The following is a 21,046-nucleotide window of genomic DNA, read 5'->3' as shown; positions in this document are numbered from 1 at the left end:
AGAACTCCTCTCCTATGGGCATTTCCAGCCCAGTGTCACAGGTGAGGAACCTGAAGCTGAGAGAAAGGACGTGCGTGGGGGTGTGCAGTGAGTGGGAGGAATTGGACCTGAGCTTCAACACTGATGGCGGCAGGGCTGTAATTACCACCCAAAGGATGTGGCATGGCACGAGGGGCTGGGGGACACCAGCGTGTGTGTCTGGGCCACCGCTGTGGGCTGTGGCATGGGGACAGCTGTGGGCTCTCCGTCCCACGGAGCTGTGCTGCCCATGGGGCCCTATTGAATTGCGCAGACTGGGGTACAGACAGCCCCTGCCCCATGGACCTTGGGGCGAAGCAAAGTGCCCCTTTCTCCTTCCCCAAGCAGCTGATCTTATTTTCCACGGTGCTTTCCAAGGAGATGACCGGGCATTCGATTGCTTCTGCTGCAACGTGCCCTGCAGAGGAGGCACCCAGTCCTTTGTTTCCAGCGGCATTACGTGTCATTGCTTATTTACCGTCCTCCCAAACGTATGACACACTCAGGTGAAGCCCTGTTTGTTGTCAGCATGACACCCACGTCGGTACACAAGGCTCGTTTACCCAGCCATCCATCAGGCCGCTATCGATGCAGGCACAGCTCTGCCAACACAACTGAGGGTGGGAGCTCACGGCCGCCCGTACCCTTGGGGCTGTGCAGAGGGCAGGGGCTGCTCTGACACAGCTCAGGGCTCTGCAGGGATAGGGCTGCAGCAAGGCCGTGCTCGTAAAGGGTTTATTTCTTTTATAGCTGTAGGAAAGCATGTTCTCCCCTGATCTCACAGCATTTCAGCGTGCTGGGCAGAACAAAGCCACACGACAGGTTTCAGAGCAAACACTGCCTACCAGGAGGCTTGGATAGACTGCACAGCCCTGAGCACCCAGCCCCCGCGAGGCACAGCCCTCTGCCTGGTGGGCCTGGAAACCAGAAAGCAAATAAATGGAACCCAACTGACATATCAGGGCTGGCTGTTATCAGTACTGTGGGATGGCACCAGCTGGAGGCTTCCCATGCGATGTGTGAGTGCAGGCATGGCAGCACTGCTCTCCCATTTCTGCTCAGCCCAGGGCAGGGTGAGCATCGATGCTCCCAGCTCTTGGGGCTGCAGGAGGGAGGAGGATGCAGCTCCAGATGTGCAGGAGGCTCCAGATGTGCCCCGCAGCACCACGCACCCAACCACCTGGAGCAGGGTGCTGCGGGCTGCACAGCAGCTATTTCGTGTGCTCTGCGCTTAGGAGAAACCCGGCAAAGAGTAAAGGTCAGGAGAGAAATGCTGGTATTTATTTATCCAGGAGAGCTTTGCGAACAACATGTGTTTGGGAGCCTTTCGAAACAACATAACTCACCCGCAGAGCTGCTCAACCAGTTTGGTGGCGACGCTCCTGCAGCACTCAGGATGCAGCACGGGGGGGTGGGAACCTGCAAAGAAATCCCACAGCTCACCCCAAAGCGTGTGTGGGGCCACAGGGCTGTCCTGCATGGAACCCGTTTGTGCTGCAGGGCCCCCCCCCACGGGGGCTGGTCGACCCCATCTCAATGCCAGGTGAGGGGCACACGAGGCTGAGTTCACTCTCTCACCACGCCGCTGAGCTGGCACAAAGGAAGCTGCATCACCCCCAGCCCCATTTTGGCATCTGCCACAGTGACAGTGGCAGCCCTGTCCCCACGGCAGCCCATCCTGTGGCACCCTGTCCCACTGGCAGCCCTGTCCCTGTGGCTGTTCTATCCCAGTGGCAGCCCATCCCTGTGACAACCCATCCTGGTGGCATCCCATCCCAGTAGCCCCATCCTGGTGCTACCCCATAGCAGAGGCCCCATGATGGTGGCACTCATCCTCGTGGATGGCTATCCTGTCCTGATGGCACCCCATCCCAGTGACATCCGTCCCGGTGGCCTCATCCTGATGGCACCCCATCCCAGTGTTCCCATCCCATGGCACTCATCCTGGCAGTATCCCATCCCAGTGGCAGCCCATCACAACGACCCCATTCTGGTGGCATCTCATCCCACTGCCATCCATCCCAGTGTCCCCATCCTGGTGGTACCCCATCCTTGTGCCACCCATCACAGTGGCCACATTCCGGTGGCACCCTGTTCCACTGGCAACCATCCTGGTAGCACCCCATCCTGGTGGCCCCATCCCAATGGTACCCCATCCCAGTTGGCACCCCATCCCAGAGGCATCCACCCCTGCCAGGTGGCAGGGACAGTCCCTACGCAGGGCGGCCCCGCTGCCGGCGCAATGTGGGTAGCACAGACGGCCCTTGAGCATTAGGCAAAGAGAAGCCTTTTTGTTCACATGTGTTGGCTCAGCTCAAATAACTCTTCGGGGACCGGGGCTGCAGGCTGGAAGGGGAAGAAACTCTCTCCAGATGAAAGGATGTCAGAAAATTGTATTTAGTCAACTGCGTGTGTGTGTTAGAAAGGGGCGGAGGGAGGAAGGGGCCGCGGAGGCTGTTGCTGTGAGTGACTTTCTGACTTCTTAACTTGTCAGCATATCCTAAAGTTAAAAATGCACATGCACACAGGCCCGCAGCCAAGGAGGCCGTCTCGCCGCAGATCCAGATGTGGGGGCAGCCAGCCCCGCTCTGCCTGAGCCGACTTTCAGACTAAACAATTGTGACTTGGCTGTGAGAGGCAGCGCAATTCCAGATGCTGCTTTCCTTTCACGTTGTTTTAATTGGGCTGGCAGGCGCGAGGGCTCTTTCAGTGAGAGGAAAGCTTCCCCCTGGGACCGCAGCGTTTTGGCAGAGCTCCCGCACAGCTACCTTAAGGGGGGGAGGTGGTGGTGGTGGGGAGAAAAATTGGGAGCGACTCCGGGAGGTGTTTACTGCTATGAGTGGCCGAAATTTATCTGCTGAAATTCTCACCTTTTTCAATTTTTTATTTTTTTTGGGGGGGGGGGGAGAGGGGGGGAGAAAGGCTGGGGGGGAGGAGTTGCTCAGCATCACCTTGGAAAAGGAAAACAAACGTACAAAGCACTGTGCTGGGAAATGGGGAATGCCCAAAGCACAGCATCCAGCAGCTATGGGATGGGGTACCTGGGCTGAGGGCACCACTGAACCCCGGCTGTGGGCATCCAGACTGGTGGGCATCCAGACCAGCTCCAGTGGGGAGCACCCCACCTCAACCTGCCCTGAGCCCCACTGCTCCCAGCCTACCCTGCTGGCACAGGGGGTGAAACCAACACATTTTGGTGCTCAGCACCCCTCTGCTTATTGCCCTTTGCCTGCAACATAGCCAAGCCTTGGGCTCTGTCTCCCTTGTGTTGCTGGGACCCCAAAGTGCTCCTGTCAGAGCGTGTGTGTCCACAGTGGCTGAGCTGATCCCACAGGTTCAGCCTGTGCCCTGCCTCTCTCTGCAGCCAGGCTGAGCTCTGCCAACCGAGACGCAGCCACCCAGAGTGGGATTTTAAGGAAAAATCAAGATGGGAGCCCTGGCAGCACGGGGTGCTGGAGGGATGCATGGAGCTGGAGCCGTGCCGTGGGGCAGAGCAGCTCGTGCAGCACCCTGCTGCTTGCAGGATGCACAGCACTGCCAAGAGGCAGCAATAAGGCTTGTCTTTATGGGGTGGGGATGCTAAAATTGGGGCCGTGGGGAGAGGTCAGCACCTCCCTGCTGCCGTAACGCTGCACCACCGCAAGCACTGCACCTGAACTCTGTGCTCCTCAAAGCAGCCCTGCAGGTGCTGCCGACCCACGGGGCCACCGCACGCACTGGGGCTGCAGCAATGCCCACAGAGCAAAGAGCTGAAGGTGCTGCCCCACAGCCAGGCTGGCTGCTGAGCCAACACGCCGGGAATGCTGAAACACAACCAGGAAGGTTTTCTAGACAGGAAAAAAAAGAGTCCCAAACACATCCTCAGCCCGCGCCCTTGTGAGTCCCTCCAATCTTGGGGGGGGGGGAGCGGTGTTTTCTCACGTTATTTTATTCTTTTTTGGGGGGGGTGGGGTTGCGGTTGTTTGCTTGGTTTGCTTTAAAATTTCGGCCTCCTTGGTTGCCCGAAAAACAAAAATTAAAAAAATAAAAATAAAAAAATTCCCCCCCCAATAAAAGGAAAACATGGAAAGAAAAACAAACTATTAGAAAAGAGAGGAGGGAGGAAATGTTATTTAAAAGGTTACCAGACCACATCATTTTCCAATGATATTATATACTCCCTGCAGTATCCAAAATATATATGGGCCTCGGGCCAAGAATGTAAAAAAAAAAAAATTAAAAAAAAATAGAAAAAGGGAAAAAATGGAAAAAAAAACCACCCAGCGTAGACACAACATCTGGACAGAGGCAGAACAAAACCTCCATTTATCACACTTGATCCTGCAATGAAGCAGTCAACAGTTTACTTCTGTTTTGCTAATTTAGCTGCTTTCATGCTTCCGAGGTGGAAAAGCCAAAGCCGAAGCCCTGATTTCAGTGTCACTTTGTGGGGCTGCTTCTCCTTTTTCTCCTCTTCTTCTCTCTTTCTTTTTTTTTTCACCAAACTTCCTTCCCTGCTCTTTGCTTCGCTGTGACGGTTCGCACCTCCCTGCTTGTGGTTGCTGGGACTGGTAGGAGATGCGGGGCAAGTTCTGTTCCCAGAGCCACGCCGGGGAACCCACAGCCCCTCCGAACTCCAAACTGGGCTGGGAGCGCAGCCTCACGATGGGAAACGCCCCCCGCAGCTCCCCTTGTGCCGGACGGAGCCACAGCGCGGCTCTGTTCCATGTCTCCGTGCTCCTCCACGTGCGCCATGCGGCGACGCGGCCTCATTGCCCCCTCCCTGCTGTCCTCATCGCTGCGCTTCAGGGCGGCTCTCAGCTCTGTTTGTTCTTTTTCCCATCACAAAAGCCCAACGCACCGCGTTTCCAGGGGAGGAAAAGCCCCTCTTCCCGCCCGGCGCACACATCTGCCTCTCACCCCGCTCCCGACAGCAATTTGTGGCCGTCGTGCTGTAAGCGGGGATGAACCTCTCTCCCTTCCCAGCAGCCGTCCCGGCCCCAACACCGCGTTCTGGGCTCGGCGATGATAGCAGCGATTGCGGCACCGACCGCAGCGCAGCGCCGGGAGCCTCCGTGCAAAGCTGCAGCCCCACGTGCGAGCTTTGAGCCGGGACATCATTCAGCCGTGTGCCCGAAGGACACAGAGGAGCTGGGGGAGGAGGGCGCTGTGCCTCGCCTGCCTCACTCCAGGTTTATTTTGGGGCTGTTTGGTTCCCTGTCACCGCAGCGAATGTGCGCTGCAGAGAGTGGGATCAGATGGCCTTGATTGCAGTCCCTCCAGTGCACAGGGACACCCACAGCTCCATCAGTGCTCACAGCCCCATCCCTGCCCCTGGGGGGTCTCTGGGGATGGGACATCACCATGGGCAGCCCGTGCAGCGCCTCACCGCCCTGACTGCAGAAGGCTTTGCTCTTATATCCAACCTAAACCTCCCCTCTTTCAGTTTGAAACCATTTCCCCTTGTGCTGTCACACAGCTCTGGCTATAGAGTCTGTCCCCTTTTCTTACAACCCCTTCAGATACTGAAAGGAGTTCCATCCACCCAACTCCACCACCGCATCTCAGCACCCTGCTGCAAGCATGGCCATCACCAACTCCACCCTTTGGCCAAATGCTGATGATCAATAACCACGCTGTGGTTATATGTCCCCCTCTCCAAGACCTGGCTGTTTGCACGCATTTGGGGCCACTCAGCCCCCCAGGGCCCCCAGCCCAGCAGCACTGTGACCACAGAGTGCCACTGTGGCTGCTGCATTCCCACGGCTCTGCCGTGCAGACAAACTCTCCCAACCCTCGCATGTCGCTGCGGGGTCACCCGTGCATGTTTACTGTAGGGGAAGGAGGAGGCAGCAAACATTCCTCCCTGGTGCCTCACCCTGGAGTGCTCCCACCGCCCTGGGAAATACAGGCTGATGCTGGGAGCGGTGCTGTGCAGCTGCAGGTGCCACCGTTGGGGACCTCCCCAAAGCCCCTCTGGGGGAGCTCAGAGCTGGGAGACTTTGGATAATGCACCCTGGGCTCAGCTGTGGTCTTTTTGCATCCTCGTACGCAGGGTGTGCTGGGCATCTATGCTGGGTTTGGGGTTAAAGCCACAGAGAAAACCTGGTTCCCAAAGTCCACCTTCCGTGTATCAAATGCATCTGCGCTGCAGACGCAGGGGCTGCCCAGTGACAGCAGTGCAGGGCTGCAGGAGAACTCAGTGCAGCACAAACAGCTGCTGGGATCCCCCCAGAACAGATGGAATCTTGGATGAGGGGCAGAGGAGAGAAAGAGCTGCCATGTCCTGAGGCCACCATCCGTGGCAGGGACAGAGGGATCAGCTTCCCCAAGCAGTGGCCGCATGCTGCGGGTTCCTCTGTGCGCATCGCCAGGTGCTGTGAGCACATCCCTGGGCACTGCTGCCCCACACCCCGGAGACCCACTGTGCTGCTTTCTGCTGCAGGGAGCAATGAGAGCCCATGGCCCGGGCAGCTCTGCTGCGTTGGGTCAAGGGGGACGATGTCGGGCTGAGCGTCCCTCTGGCCACCACCGCACCTCTGAGCACGGGGTCTTCAGAGACAGGTTGTTGTCTCACGCAGTTTTCTTTTTTTCCATCCTTAATATTAATAGTAATGACTGTGGCAGTAAGATAATAAGCTTCAGTCAGATTAGAAGGGGGTCGGCTCTTATCTGCGCCGGCTGAAGACGCATGTCTTTCACCTGCTCCTTTAATATCCCCCATCTTTCATTCCTACCGCCGAGCCCCCTCCCACCGTCCTAGAACAAAAAGGGTATTATTGTCCGGGGTCTTTTCAGGCTGGAGCCAGGAAGACCTCCTCCTCCCCCAGCCGCTCCCCGAATGCGCCGCAATTTGAAATGAGCCTTTTTCCTCCTCGGCAGGAGATTAGCTCGGTTTGACAAGGCGGTGAACTTTAGGCGGGGTGAAATGGGGTCTCCTCGGGGAGTGGAGGCAGCTCAGCCCTGACTAATTCTGACAAAGAGAGGCACCGAAAAAAAAAAAAGAAGAAGAAAAAAAAATTAAAATAAGAAAAACAAGCGGGCTGGAGGGGAGGTGGGGGGGTGGGGGCACCGAGTATCGCGCCGAGCTCAGCCCCGCGGTGTACGGACTCCTATGGCTCTGCTCTGCTCTGGGCTCCCCAGAGTCTTTTTGCAAAAGTCCTCGTGGGATGTTTTAAACGGCAAAATGAGACACTGAGCTGCTGCGGCTGAGGTGGTTGGTTTGAATGGAAACAAAAAACAGATCCCAAAGGGAAAGGATCCAAACTGATCTCGCTTCCAGTCGGTGGCCTGAGCCCTGCACAGCACGTGGTGCGACGTGCCAGGGTGGAGATGGAGCCGGCGTGATGTAGGTGAGGGATTAACACAGGGAGGTGGCAGAGAGAAAGCACGTGGCCTCACTGCTTTCTGCCAGTGAGACTTTGGGGCGATGCGGGACTGGAAGGGGGAGAAGGGATCTGTGGTTCTCAGGAGGGATGGAGGCACCTGCGGCACCATGCGCTCTGATTGAGGAGGGATGGGGCAGCTGCTGCCATGCCCCCAACAGGGCCTGGTGCTACCCCAGGGCTTTGCACAGGGCATAGTGCAGAGAACCAGCTTGGAACATCCTGGAGTGGTGCTCGGGGTGGCAGCCACAGCCCTGAAATGTCGGAGTGATTCAGGATTTTAAGGTGGCAAGTGCTTGAAGAGGAGCAGTGCCGTGCCAGGCTTCCCCATCCCACATAGACACACGCAGATGTCACTTACAGAGAGATCTATAAGCATGCACACATCTAGCAGGAAAGGTGTACCACATGGAATTGGGCAGCCTGAGCCCCTCATGGGGAGCAGAGGGGCACCCACAGCACCCAGCACTGAGCAGGCACCAGGGATGAGCCCTGACCACAGCTTCTGGGCTAAGCCAGCTCTCCAAAGGCCTTTTGAGCCCCTCAGAACAGGCACTGTCCCAACATCCCACCCCCAAACACACCAGTGAATTCTCTCTTAAGCTGTTCCCTAACTGACTTTGTACACAGGACCTGGGAAGCAAACCAAAGCCGCCATCATCCCACCCATGGCTGCGTGCCATTTCCAGGGGCACCACCTCTGAACAGCAGCTCTGAGCCCCGTGCCGCCCCTCCGCCCCGCAGGACGCACCGCCTGCGCGGGACATTTCCTGCCGGTGGCTCAGCAAACCCCTGAAATCTCCCCGTCCTGCCAGGAGATTCCTCCCTAATGCTCATTAAGCCGCTTGCAAATCCCCGGCTGAACATGGCTGCACAAGTTTAATAAAGCAAAAGACAGATGCCATCAATCATGTGGGCCCGCCACACATCTGGGGGAAATCCAGGGCCACGACTTTCCTTTCTTCTCCCCACCTTTGTGGCCCAGCAGCTCTTATCCCTGGTGCTGTGCAGAAGTTCCCTCCCAGGATTGCTGTGCTCCGTCCCTGGGCTTTTTGCAGCTCCCCACCACCGAGGCCAAAGTCGTGCCCAGCGCTGCGAGGCCATTGCATGCGGCACGACCTGCCTTCTTCTGGGCAATGGGATTTCCTTCTTTGCAGTCGAATTTGTTGCTCCTTGAAACAGGGAGGACCCATCACAGCCGGGCAGGGACCTCAGCACCCCTTGGCTGTGCAGAGGGGCTCCACATTGTGTTCTTGGTTTGAATTCAGCTGATGTCACCCGTGCTCCCACCTGGAGCAAATCCACCCCGCTGCTCAGCTGCTTCCATCAGATGGAGATGGCATTTTCAGAGCAGACCGGGGACCTCGCTGGTGTGTCTGCGTGCACACAGCCCTGCATGCACTTCATGGAGCAAGCTGCTTTCCTAGAGAAGAGCAATCTCCTGCCCTGCCTCCAACACCTCCACTCAGGAGAGCAGCCGTTTATATGTTGTACAAACTCCTACCTGTTTTTAAATCCTTAAAAGCACATGTTGCAGACAACACATTTCTTGCCATGCAGCAAGTTCACCCCCTGATCCCTTCCCCCCAGAATGGTTTCGTTTTGCACTTACAGCCCTGATAAAAGGGGAAGGGGAGGTCAGAGCCCACCAGGCTCTGCCTCTGGGCTCTCAAATTGCCACCTGGAGGTGACAAGGAACAAACCATGCAGGTGCTGATGGTCAATTCCTAAGGATGCAGTTTGTGTTGGAGGCTCCATCCCACTGGTGGAAGATCAGTGCAAAGTCTCTTGGATTTGGTATCTTCTGCTGTCAGTGGGAGAACACAGCAGACCCAGGTCTTACTGTCACATCCCATCCTTTACCCACCCCCAAGTGGATTGGAGCTCCCTTTGGGCAAGAAAACCTTCCTGGGATGGAGAACAGTGGGATGCAAAAACCCTTCCTGGCCGATTCAGGCCACGTCACCTGGTCAGACAGACACAGCTTCCTCAAGGCCACACTGAGCACTGAGTTTGCACCGATGGGCACATCCTGAAACCCGCCCTACCGAGAGGATTATGCCTCTAGCTGAACCCCTGGGCTGCAACGGGAAATTCCCATTTATGTGCTTGGTGCTGAGACCACAGGGAAGCCAGGAAAACAGCTGGAGCTCAGCTAAAGCTGCCCGTTAAATGAAGTGGTCTTTAAAGGTTTAGTGGGGCTCTTCCCTGCATCCCCAGGGCTTGCTGTGGCCGTCCCTGCGCTGCTGTGGAGCAGCAGCTCTGCGTGGCACAGTGTTTTCTCATTCCTGATTTGCAAAAATCTCGACAGGTATTTATTAATAATAATAATCACGTTTTAAAAAAATATCATAGAGATATGGAAGGATTTGATGATCTGATCTTTCTCTGCAGGCCCACGCTTATGGCTGAGGATTGTTATAGACAATACAGCACCGTGGGACTGATAATGTGTGGTGTTCACTCCATTTCTCTCTCTGGGATCTGAGCAGGGTAGAGTGGAGCAGGTTCGTGCACCCAGCAGGACTCCTGGGCTCCTTTCCCAGCTCCTGCATGAGGTACTGCATGAGCTCACAAAGCACTCAGAAACCCATCTCATCCCTTGGCACCACAGGCGGCTCCAGGTAGCAGCTGGGATGAGGTTTCCCAGCAGAAATCAGGGAGGGCAGTGCCAGTTTCCCAACAGGCTGATGGAAAGTGCCATCTAAAGGCACTGAGATGAGCAAACATTGGCCTCAACAGCATCCCATAGGTCAGCAGAGGCACCTGAGATGGCCAGAGCCTTCTTGTGCCTTTGGGCCAGACTGTCCCATCAAACCCAGCAGTGGAGAATGACATCAAGCTGTGCAGTCAATATGCCCAAAAGATGGGATGCCATCCACAGAGACCCAGACAGGCTGAACAGTGGGCCCAGGAGGACCTGGATATAAGAACAAAGTCTTTCAGTCAGGGTGGTGAGGCAGTGGCACAGGTTGCCCAGAGAGGTGGGGGTGCACTGTCCTTGGAGACACCCGAGGTAAGGGGGACAGAGCTGATGGAGCTGTGGGTGTCCCTGTTCATTGCAGAGAGTTGGATCAGATGGCCCTTCCAATTCTAACGATTCAATGATTCTATGATGAGACCAAAAACTGAGCACACAAGGATGCAGTACACAAAACCTCTCTACCTTATTCCATCCTGCCCCACTCCACCCCATCCCGCCGCATCCCATCTCACCTCATCCCATCCTGCCCTATTCCAACCCATCCCAACTCATCCCATCCCACCTCAATCCATCCCATCCCATCCCACCCCATCCCTTTCAAAACCCCAAACAATCCCATCCCATTCCAACCCATACCGTTGCATCCTGTACCATCCCATCCCATTTCATCCCATCCTGTACCATCCATTCCATCCCATCCCATCCACCCCACCCCACCCCATCCCATCTCATCCCATCCTGTACCATCCCATCCCATCTCATCCCATCTCATCTCATCCCACCCCATCCCATCCCATCCCATCCCATCCCATCCCATCCCATCCCATCCCATCCCATCCCATCCCATCCCATCCATGCTCCCCACCAGCACAGGGCAGGAAGCACCCATGCTGGTCCCATAAGGCTGGGCTGACTTTGCAGGAGCCACACTGCCTGGCCATGGGCCGCACGCCAAGCTGCACATGTGGGATAGATTAGGCACAGTGGCTTAGAGGGGCTTCTCTTGCTGCCACTCACCTATCCGCCCGTGTGGCAGAGGGGATGGCAGGAAGGTTTTCACAGCTGGAATAAATTGCAAGGAGGAGGAGGAGGAGGGGTTCAGCAGAGACAAAAAACAACACTGAACTCACGATGGAAGAAAGACAGTATTAGCGGAGGTAATGGAGAAAATATGTGTGTGTGTGAGAGAGGGTATTTTATTTACAGCCTGTTTGTTTGGTGCTGCCCACACACGGTGACAGCTGGGCAGTGGCCGGGCTCCAACATCCCAGCAGGCGCCTTGGTTTGGCAAGGTAAGGAGAAATTGGGGAAGAGAAGGGAAGAGGGAAAGACGGACAGGAGGAGATGGGATTAGGAAGGAAGGCCCTGGGAGGTTTAGTTGGATGGAAGGCTCCTAATGGATGGCTCCCACCAGGACCCTTGATATCTCTGCTCAGATGCATTTGGTGACAGTGGCAGTGCCACCAAGGAGCCATGGCAGTCGGCATTGACCCCTCTGTGCCTCCCAGCAGGGATAAGACAGCCCAGAACTCCCCAGAGGGAAGTTTTATTCTTCACCCTCTCCCTCCCCTCCCCATCTCATGAAATATTGGAATTAATATCATAACACATCTTAATAATATTATCCCTTGTCGAGTCCATAAAAGTCCCGTCTTGCATTACGGCATTTGAGAGACTATTAAGTTTTAAGGCCACGAGACCTCCATGAAGGAGAGAAGTCATTTCCATTTTTTCTCTCTTCTGAGGGCGCTGGGTTTATGGGGCAGTCGTTGGGTGGGATTGACAGGGCAGCACGTGGGGCGTCGCAGGGATGGGGACCCGGCCTTGGCAGGGGCATGGAGCAGCTGAACCATTTTTTGTGCCTGGCTCTTCCCAAATCCCATGTTTTCTCACAGGTGCAGATGTCCAGGAGAAAACGAGGCGATGCTTTGACCTTCAGTGGTATGAGGATCTGGGATGAAGCAGGAGGGCGATCCTCTCACGCTCTGCTGTCCTTCTGCACATCTGAGCATCCCAATATCCCCACTGAGCACAACGTAGTCGCAAAATGAGGAAAGCTGTGCTCCAGAGCAGAGATTTATGTTATTTATTCTGAGTCTTCTAGCAGTAGGCAGAAAAGTGGTGAAGTTTCCATTTCTGTGTCCTGGGACAATGCAGACTGTGTGTGCCCTGCTCACACCAAGCCCTGCAGGGCCGGGCAAAGCTGTGTGCTCAGGAAGGGCACGTTTGGAAGGGCATGGTGCTTCCCTGGTGCACGTGGGAAGACTGCAGACAGGTGGAGCTGGGAGGATGCCTGCTTTCTGCAGAGCTCCATGCAGAAGGGGCTCAAGCACGCAGACTCCAAAGCTTCTTGGGAACAAAGGCACAGCACCCCCAGGGGCTGCAGGGTGGTGCTGTGTGCCACCCATGGCCATCAGCTGCTGTGCCACCCGCCGGCTCCTGAGCACGGGCTCAGCAACAGCACTTGGATCATCCGTGCCAGGAGGGATGGTTCTGCAGAGCTTTTGGTTCACAGGATCTGGGGGTTCCCTTCTCCTGTGCTGTTGGAGAAGTGAAGGCAGCCCACAGCCTGCAGCAGGGAGATCTGCACTGGAGGGAGAAGCAAATAAGCAGCAGAGCCACTCTCACACATCAGTAATAACAGCTCCTTGGTGAGCAAAAGCAAGAGGAAAACCAAAACCAAGAATGAAAGGAACGGAGAAGGTGAAAATTTCTTCCCTCTTAAGCAAGAGTATCGCTGCTAATGCTGCTCACAAGGATAATTTTAAGCAGCTGGGTAGACTCATAGCACCAGCTTTCTGCCCCTATGGAAACCAGTGTGTGATTTACCCCACGTCCAGCAGCCCCCACACGTTTCAGCCATGTCCTCAGCTGCTCCCCAGCTAAACTTAACCCAACCCATGCAGCACAAGGCTGTGTCACACCAGCTCCCAGCCCTGCAGCACCTCCACCTCTCCTCGCTGTGATGCCACTGAAGGGTCTGATGAAAAATGTTCCTTTTCTCCTAAGCATAATGTTACCAAATAGAGGCTCATAGAAAGACCCCCTCCTTCACTAAGAAACAAACAGAGCGTCCCGCTGATTGCCAGGGGAGGTTTGAGCACGCCACCACCTCAGGCTCCAAAAGCAGAAGGCCAATTAAAAAAAAAAAACCCTTTTGCATTTATTATTATGTAAAATCCGATGCTCTTTAGGGCAATCTCATGATTATGAAGGGGTCAGGGGAACTGATTTATGATTAGAGAGCTCTTGGCATCGGCAATATTGTATATGTTTTAATTTTGAACCTTAATAATCCATCCAATATGCAGCACTTGATCATGACACTCATTTCTCACATATAATTTTCCAAGACTCTGCACGGACACCTTCACCTCCTCTCTCTCACACCGAAATCCAGCACCTTGGGCTGGGGCTGAGCTGAGCCCCATTGCTGGGGGGCCCAATGGGGGGATGCAGGATCCCACCCTGCCCTCTCTGATGGGATTCCCCACACAAAGCCCCACCTGCCCTCCTCACCCCGGCCCATCTCCGCTCCTTCTCCCATCCGAGGTGTTTATCTAATTGTTTTCCCCACTCCTCGGTGGCAGCGCTTCCCCGCCATTAAACCCTGCCATCCGCGCTCTGACTGCGTAATTTAAAGCTATAGTTAAATTATGACTTCTCTGAACCTGTTGTGGCACTGACGCATAACCCTAATTAAATGATCACATCCATTCTAAAGCCAGTCTTTTCTCCCCTCAAACGTTAATTACAACATAAGAGGCTTTAATGGCTCGCCTCACCTCCAGCTCCTCGAAAGAAAGGTCATGCGATTAATTTTCGTCATTAATCTTTTCCCAATGTGGACATTGTGCTGTCACTGGAGCCTATTAAACCCCCTTTGTCCCCCTCCCCTTCTTCTCCCTTCTCTCCCCTTCTTTCCTCCCCCCCATCCCTAAGTGAACGAGAGAACAAAAATATTTAAGCTTCACTTTGGCTCTGGTGCTACTTCAGGTGAGCAGGGCTGGGGACGGTGGATAGGATAGGAGATGTCCTGCATCCCACATCTCACATCCAACACTTCATGCCCTGTGTCCCACGTTCCATGTTCCGCATCCCAAGTCCCATCTCCAGCATCCGATGTCCTGCATCCCATGTTCCATGTCCCACATCCCGTGTTCCATGTCCCACATTCCACATCCCATGTCCTATGTCCCATGACCGACATCCCGTGTCCTACATCTCACATCCTTTGTTCTATGTTCCACATTTCATGTCCTACGTCTCCCATTCCACATCCTGTGGCCCGTGTCCAACATTTCATGTTCTATGTTCCATGTCATGTGTCCAGCATCCCACATCCTATGTCACGTGTCCCACCTCCCAGTTTTCACATCCCATGTCCTGTGTCCCATGTTTCATGTCCCTCGTTCAACATCCCATGTCCCATGCCCCAGGTCCCACATTCCATGTTCAACACCCCATGTCCTACACTGCACATTCCACATCCCACATTGCACATCCCATACCCCTTGTCCTATGTTCCATGTCCCGTATCTCCCACATTCCACATCTCAGGTCCCACATTCTGCATTCAGTTCTGCACGTTCCATGTCCTACATGCCGTGGCTCACATCCCACACACCACGTTCAGCATCGCATCCTACGTCCCACGTCCCCAGATACCACACTCAGCATGCCACATCCCACATCCCATGTCCAGCATCCCGTGTCCTGCATCCCATAACCCACATGCCACATCCAACATCCCATGTCCTGTGAGCAACGTTCCAAATACAGTGTTCAACATCCATGTTCCATGTCCCACATCACACATCCCATATCCTGTGTCCTACGTTCCATATTCCATGTCCCAAACCACACATCCCGTGTTCAGCATCCCATGTCCTACATCCCACACCTCAAATACCACGTTCAGCATCCTACATCCTACGTTCGATGTCCAACATCCCACACCCTGCATCCCATGTCCCGCATCCCATCTCCCACATCCCACCAGCACCAACCCAAGAGCAACCCGAGGACAAATACAATTTTGGGGTGCTGGGAACTCCCTTGAGTGCAGCAGAGCAAAGCCAACACCTTGGTAGCAGAGCTGTGCACCCAGCCCTGGCAGAGGGCCTGCAGCAAGGCCCCCTTTTTTCCCCTTTCCAGAGGAAATGGGTGTTTTTCCTAAACTCCACAAAATTCCTCCAGCTTGTTAATCCCCCAGCTCTGGGCGCAGGTCCTGTTTCTCCCTGCCTGCACCATGCGAGTGGGAGCGCGGCGCACGTTTTGCTCATTTGCAGTATTGTTTCAGCTGAAACGAAGGCCCTGAATAATTCCCTTCTCTGCGGGGTGACGTAAGCGAGGAACGAGCTGCTCCTCAGGGCTGGGGGTTGGGGGGCGCTGGCAGCGAATGTAGCACTCTTGGAAACGGCCAATTTGAGCAACAGGGAAAAAAAAGAGCCCTGGGACGTGGCGGCGGTGAGGTCCGAGCATCACTGCTGTGTGCCCCACTTTGAGGGGCCGAGCGCTCCTGGAGGGTCTGACCCACTTCCCTGCCAGTCGCTGACATCCTTCTGCCTGTTCCCAAGGACGAGGACTCGTGGGGGAAAATCCTGGAGTGTTTTAATAAAGAGGAGACAGATGGCAGTCACCTCGCTGGGTAAATATCTGAGCGGAAAGTGGTCCAGCGCTGCGGGGATGAAGATGGATTGCGAGAGATGCGCTGATCCTGCTCTGACCAGGATCTCTCCTTCTATGCACCTCTGCTGCTCCTTTGTGCCCTTGATGGTCTTGCAGGGTTTGGGATCCGCAGGAGCTCCAGCCCCATCCTGCACAGGGGCTCCATCTGTGCCTGACGTTGCCCAGGAGGAGCGGGGCACCCAGCGCTGGGTTTGGGGATCTGTGCGTTCCTCGTGGGCGCAGGGCTGGGTGCTGAGCACAGGGGGCCTGCAGGCTGCAGCCATGAAAAATGCGAATGTCTGCTCTTTGTGAGCCTGTCAGTTTCCATTCAGAGGGGTAAAAGTCGCAGAAATGGATGGTGAACAGGCTCAGGAATGGGAAGCAAGGCAGTGCCCTTCCCTGGGCAGCCTTCCCTGGGAGCCCCGTCCCATCGCAGCCCCGCTGTGGGTAAGCAGGGGATGCTCAGTGCTCACCCAGGGGTGGAAGATGTTCTGGGGCTCTGTGGTTGGTGGGGAACGCACAGAACTGGGCCAGGAGAGCCATGTGCTGATGCTGAGGGCACAGATGGGCTCTGCTGGGGCTGCGCTGAGCTCCGCAGTGCCATCCCCATACAAAGGTGTGAAGAAAGGGATTGAACCCCTGGGCTCTTCCTTGTTGCAGACTCTCAGGTGGATGGGAGACGTGCAGGCAGCAGAGTCCCAGCAAGGAGGTGGGGGCTGAGGGGTGGTGACGTCCAAAGGCTGATTCTGTGCTGTGCTGTGATTGGGGTGGGTGCTGTGCTCCCCTTGGGCCCCTGGGCAGGCAGCTGTTGGCCCGCTCAGGGGAAGCCCTTCTGCTGTGAGCCAGGTACGTTCCTTCTCCCCTAACACAGACAGCACGGGGAAAGAGAAATCCCTCCAGAGAGATTTGAGACCGGATTTCATTCAGAACACCACAGTCAGTTTTTGGGATCCAGGCAGAGGCGCCAGCAGTGCTGTCTCACGGGCACAGGGCAATGCTTCCCCAGCCTGTGTGCCACAAACGGCTGCCTGGGGACTGACATCCTCCTGCTGAGATGGCAGTGCCACTCCAAAGGCACACTGGGACTTGTGGCACCCCAGGTGCCGGACGCTCTGTGCTCACAGCTCAGCTGGTCATTACGGCTCTTCCCGGACCTGAGAGGCAGCAGCAATGGCATCCTGCAGGATTTAACAGCAGTGCAGCACCTGGCCCAGCTCCAAAGGGACCCACGTGTGGTTCCGTGTCCCCATGGGCATTTAGGAACAGCGATTTAGGAATCACGACGCATTCATCTCCTCTCTAACCACGAGCCAAAGTTGTGGGATAGAAGCAGCCAGCTTAGAAGCAGCCGGGGAGACCCACGGGCTATGACACATTGCCCACCCCACAAACCCCCTCTGACCCACAGCGTGGGCTGCAGCACAGCCCGAGGCGCACACAGCACTGCCTGGGGTCCCTCTCCTGCCCGGACCCCATTGTGCCGGAGGGGGCAGAGCCCCATGGCACCTCACTGCCCGCCCTGGGCACCCGCTGCTTTTTTTCCCTTTGTCCCAAGGACGTTGGGGACATCACGTCCGCAGTGCTCTGTGTAGCAGGATAATAATAATTAATAACCATTAGCAACAATAAGGATAATACCAGCACCAGGCCGGACTGACTGTGCAGAAGAGACACTTTTTTTTTTTTTCCCCTCCACTTTAATGAAAACAATGATTTGACTTTGAAGAAAGTGACTTTTTTTTAAAGTGAAAGCTGAATCCTCTCCCCTGCCCCCCCCCCACTCTTTCCTCGCCCCCTCCCTCCTTTTTTTTTCTTTTTTTTTTTTTTTTAACTCTCCTTTTTTCTCTTTCTTTTAATACTCTGCGTTCTATCATGCAAATCCCCTTTCAAATTATGAGAGTATTAGAGCCATCAGCGGTAATGTCACCGCCACAAAATGAGAGCAGGGACTTAAGCACCTAACGAACAATGAAATGTGCGAGCCCTGGGACAGGACAATTAAGAACTGGGCTTAGCCAGCCAGGGAAATTTATTGCTATCAAATCCATATTTCTATTTTCCCCCTGAACAGTAACCTATTTGAATATGATTAAAGGGTTTCATTAGAGCCGGGAGAAAGGCCCCGTGTCCCGCCGTTCCCCGTGAGCTCACAAACACGGCGGGAGGGGGATGGGGGGCAGAGGGACGGGATGGGGTCAGTGGGATGGGATGGGATGGAGTGGGGTGGGGTGGGATGAGATGGGATGGGATGGGATGTGGTGGGATGGGATGGGATGGGATGGGATGAATGGGATGGGATGGGATGGGATGGGATGGGATGGGATGGGATGGGATGGGATGGGATGGGATGGGATGAATGGGATGGGATGGGATGGGATGGGATGGGATGGGATGGGATGAATGGGATGGGATGGGATGGGATGAATGGGATGGGATGTGGTGGGATGGGATGGGATGGGATGGGATGGGATGGGATGGGATGGGATGGGATGAATGGGATGGGATGGGATGGGATGAGTGGGATGGGATGGGATGGGATGGGATGGGATGGGATGGGATGGGATGGATGGGATGGGATGGGATGGGATGGGATGGATGGGATGGGATGGGATGGGATGGGATGGGATGGGATGGGATGGGATGGGATGGGATGAATGGGATGGGATGGGATGGGATGGGATGGGATGGGATGGGATGGGATGGGATGGGATGGGATGGGATGGGATGTGGTGGGATGGGATGGGATGGGATGGGATGAATGGGATGGGATGGGATGGGATGGGATGGGATGGGATGGGATGGGATGGGATGGGATGAATGGGATGGGATGTGGTGGGATGGGATGGGATGGGATGGGATGGGATGGGATGGGATGGGATGGGATGAATGGGATGGGATGGGATGGGATGAGTGGGATGGGATGGGATGGGATGGGATGGGATGGGATGGGATGGATGGGATGGGATGGGATGGGATGGATGGGATGGGATGGGATGGGTGGGATGGGATGGGATGGATGGGATGGGATGGATGGGATGGGGTGGGATGGGATGGATGGGATGGGGTGGTTGGGGTGGGGTGGGGTGGGATGGGATGGGATGAGATGGGATGGGATGGGATGGGATGGGATGAATGGGATGGGATGGGATGGGATGGGATGGGATGGGATGGGATGGGATGGGATGGGATGAATGGGATGGGATGGGATGGGATGAATGGGATGGGATGTGGTGGGATGGGATGGGATGGGATGGGATGGGATGGGATGGGATGGGATGGGATGAATGGGATGGGATGGGATGGGATGGGATGGGATGGGATGGATGGGATGGGATGGGATGGGATGGGATGGATGGGATGGGATGGGATGGGATGGGATGGGATGGGATGGGATGGGATGGGATGGGATGGGATGGGATGAATGGGATGGGATGAATGGGATGGGATGGGATGGGATGGGATGGGATGGGATGGGATGGGATGGGATGGGATGGGATGTGGTGGGATGGGATGGGATGGGATGGGATGGGATGAATGGGATGGGATGGGATGGGATGGGATGGGATGAATGGGATGGGATGTGGTGGGATGGGATGGGATGGGATGGGATGGGATGGGATGGGATGGGATGGGATGGGATGGGATGGGATGGGATGAATGGGATGGGATGGGATGGGATGAGTGGGATGGGATGGGATGGGATGGGATGGGATGGGATGGGATGGGATGGGATGGGATGGATGGGATGGGATGGGATGGGATGGATGGGATGGGATGGGATGGGATGGGATGGGATGAATGGGATGGGATGGGATGGGATGGGATGGGATGGGATGGGATGGGATGGGATGTGGTGGGATGGGATGGGATGGGATGGGATGGGATGGGATGGGATGGGATGTGGTGGGATGGGATGGGATGGGATGGGATGGGATGGGATGGGATGGGATGGGATGGGATGGGATGGGATGGGATGGGATGGATGGGATGGGATGGGATGGGATGGGATGGGATGGGATGGGATGGGATGGGATGGGATGGGATGCAGGCAGGTGCCGTCAGCATCAGCACTGTGTTGGCCATGGGGCTGCCCTCAGCCTGGCAGGAAAACAGCACAAAACTTTTGGAAAGAAGGAAGAGAACGATTCCATCCCTGATATCCCCCAACACAGTGTTGTGCATGGATCCCCTCCCCGTGCCCTGATGGTGCTTTGGGATTTCATCTGATCCAGGAAGCAGCACTGGTGCCAGGGGTTGGGACACAGCATTGCTGCGGCTCTTCCCGTGAGAGCTGGGATCCTGAGTGCAGTCCTCACCCTTAAGGCAGTTCATCCCACAGCACTTGGTGCCGGGGTGCCCCCAAAACCCCTCTCTGCCCCTTCCCCCACAGCACAGCACACCCCAGCCTGAATAAGGAGCCACGTCCACCTGTTTGCACCGCGTGTTTGTGAGAGAGCAGAGAGGCACTGAACTCAGCTCTCAATTTCTCTTTTCTGAGTAAACAGGGATTTGTTTCTCTGCTGTACTTCACTGCTGCACACACAGAACCTGGCGAGTGCTGGAGGTGGGGCTGCAGGGAGCAGAGCCCAGCGGGGTGCAGGCACTGAGGGATGGGCAGGTAGGTGTGCTGCTTTTCCTCCTACCACAGCTCCCATTAATGCCAGCTCCCAGTTATCCTCAGCTCCCAGCTCACCTATCTCCCATTACCCCACAGCCCACAGTAACCCCAGCTCCCAGTAACCCCTGTGCCCTCAGCCTCCCCTCAGCCCCTGGAAGCAGGACCCCCCCTTACATGATGCCACACACTGCATTGCAGGATCCCCCCCCCATCCCCAACACCCTGGGGACCTCCGATGTCCCCAGGGGACAGCCAGCATGGTGGCACATCTCATGTGGGGCTCCACTGCATGCTGGGGGGTGCTGGGGGTTCCCCCTCTGGCTGGGGGCTGCTTCTCAGGGCGCTGATTTGGCTTGCAGCTCAGTGCCACTGGTCAGCAGGATGCAGGGATGCAGTGAAGCTGAGGATGCACATGAACACTTCCATGCATAGATGCCAACCATGGTAATTAGCACAGCTCCTGGCAATTACAGAAGTGCAGGTTCTAGGGTCGTAACCAGTGCGACCTCCTGCCCTGCACAGCCCAGAGCAGCAACGCAGGACTTGGGGGACAGGGACCCAGGGGGAAACACCCAGATCCTTCCTCCTGTGTCTGCCTTCCCAGTAACCTCAGCTCCCAGTAGCACCAGCTCCTATTAATCCACAGATCCCAGTTATTCTCAGCACCCAGAA

The 21,046-nt window shown here is 55.7% G+C and overlaps 1 protein-coding gene across 1 annotated transcript in view; it reads left to right on the top strand.

Annotated features, from left to right (window-relative positions):
- ITPR3 (inositol 1,4,5-trisphosphate receptor type 3) overlaps positions 1-21,046 on the top strand; it is a 275,096-nt gene that overhangs the window by 68,753 nt on the left and 185,297 nt on the right. The window lies entirely within an intron of this gene.

The sequence above is a fragment of the Lagopus muta genome, chromosome 24 (assembly GCF_023343835.1).
Source record: "Lagopus muta isolate bLagMut1 chromosome 24, bLagMut1 primary, whole genome shotgun sequence".
Taxonomy (NCBI): Eukaryota; Metazoa; Chordata; class Aves; order Galliformes; family Phasianidae; genus Lagopus; species Lagopus muta.
Note: the sequence above shows the minus strand (reverse complement) of the source record. Positions and strands in the feature narration are given on the sequence as shown.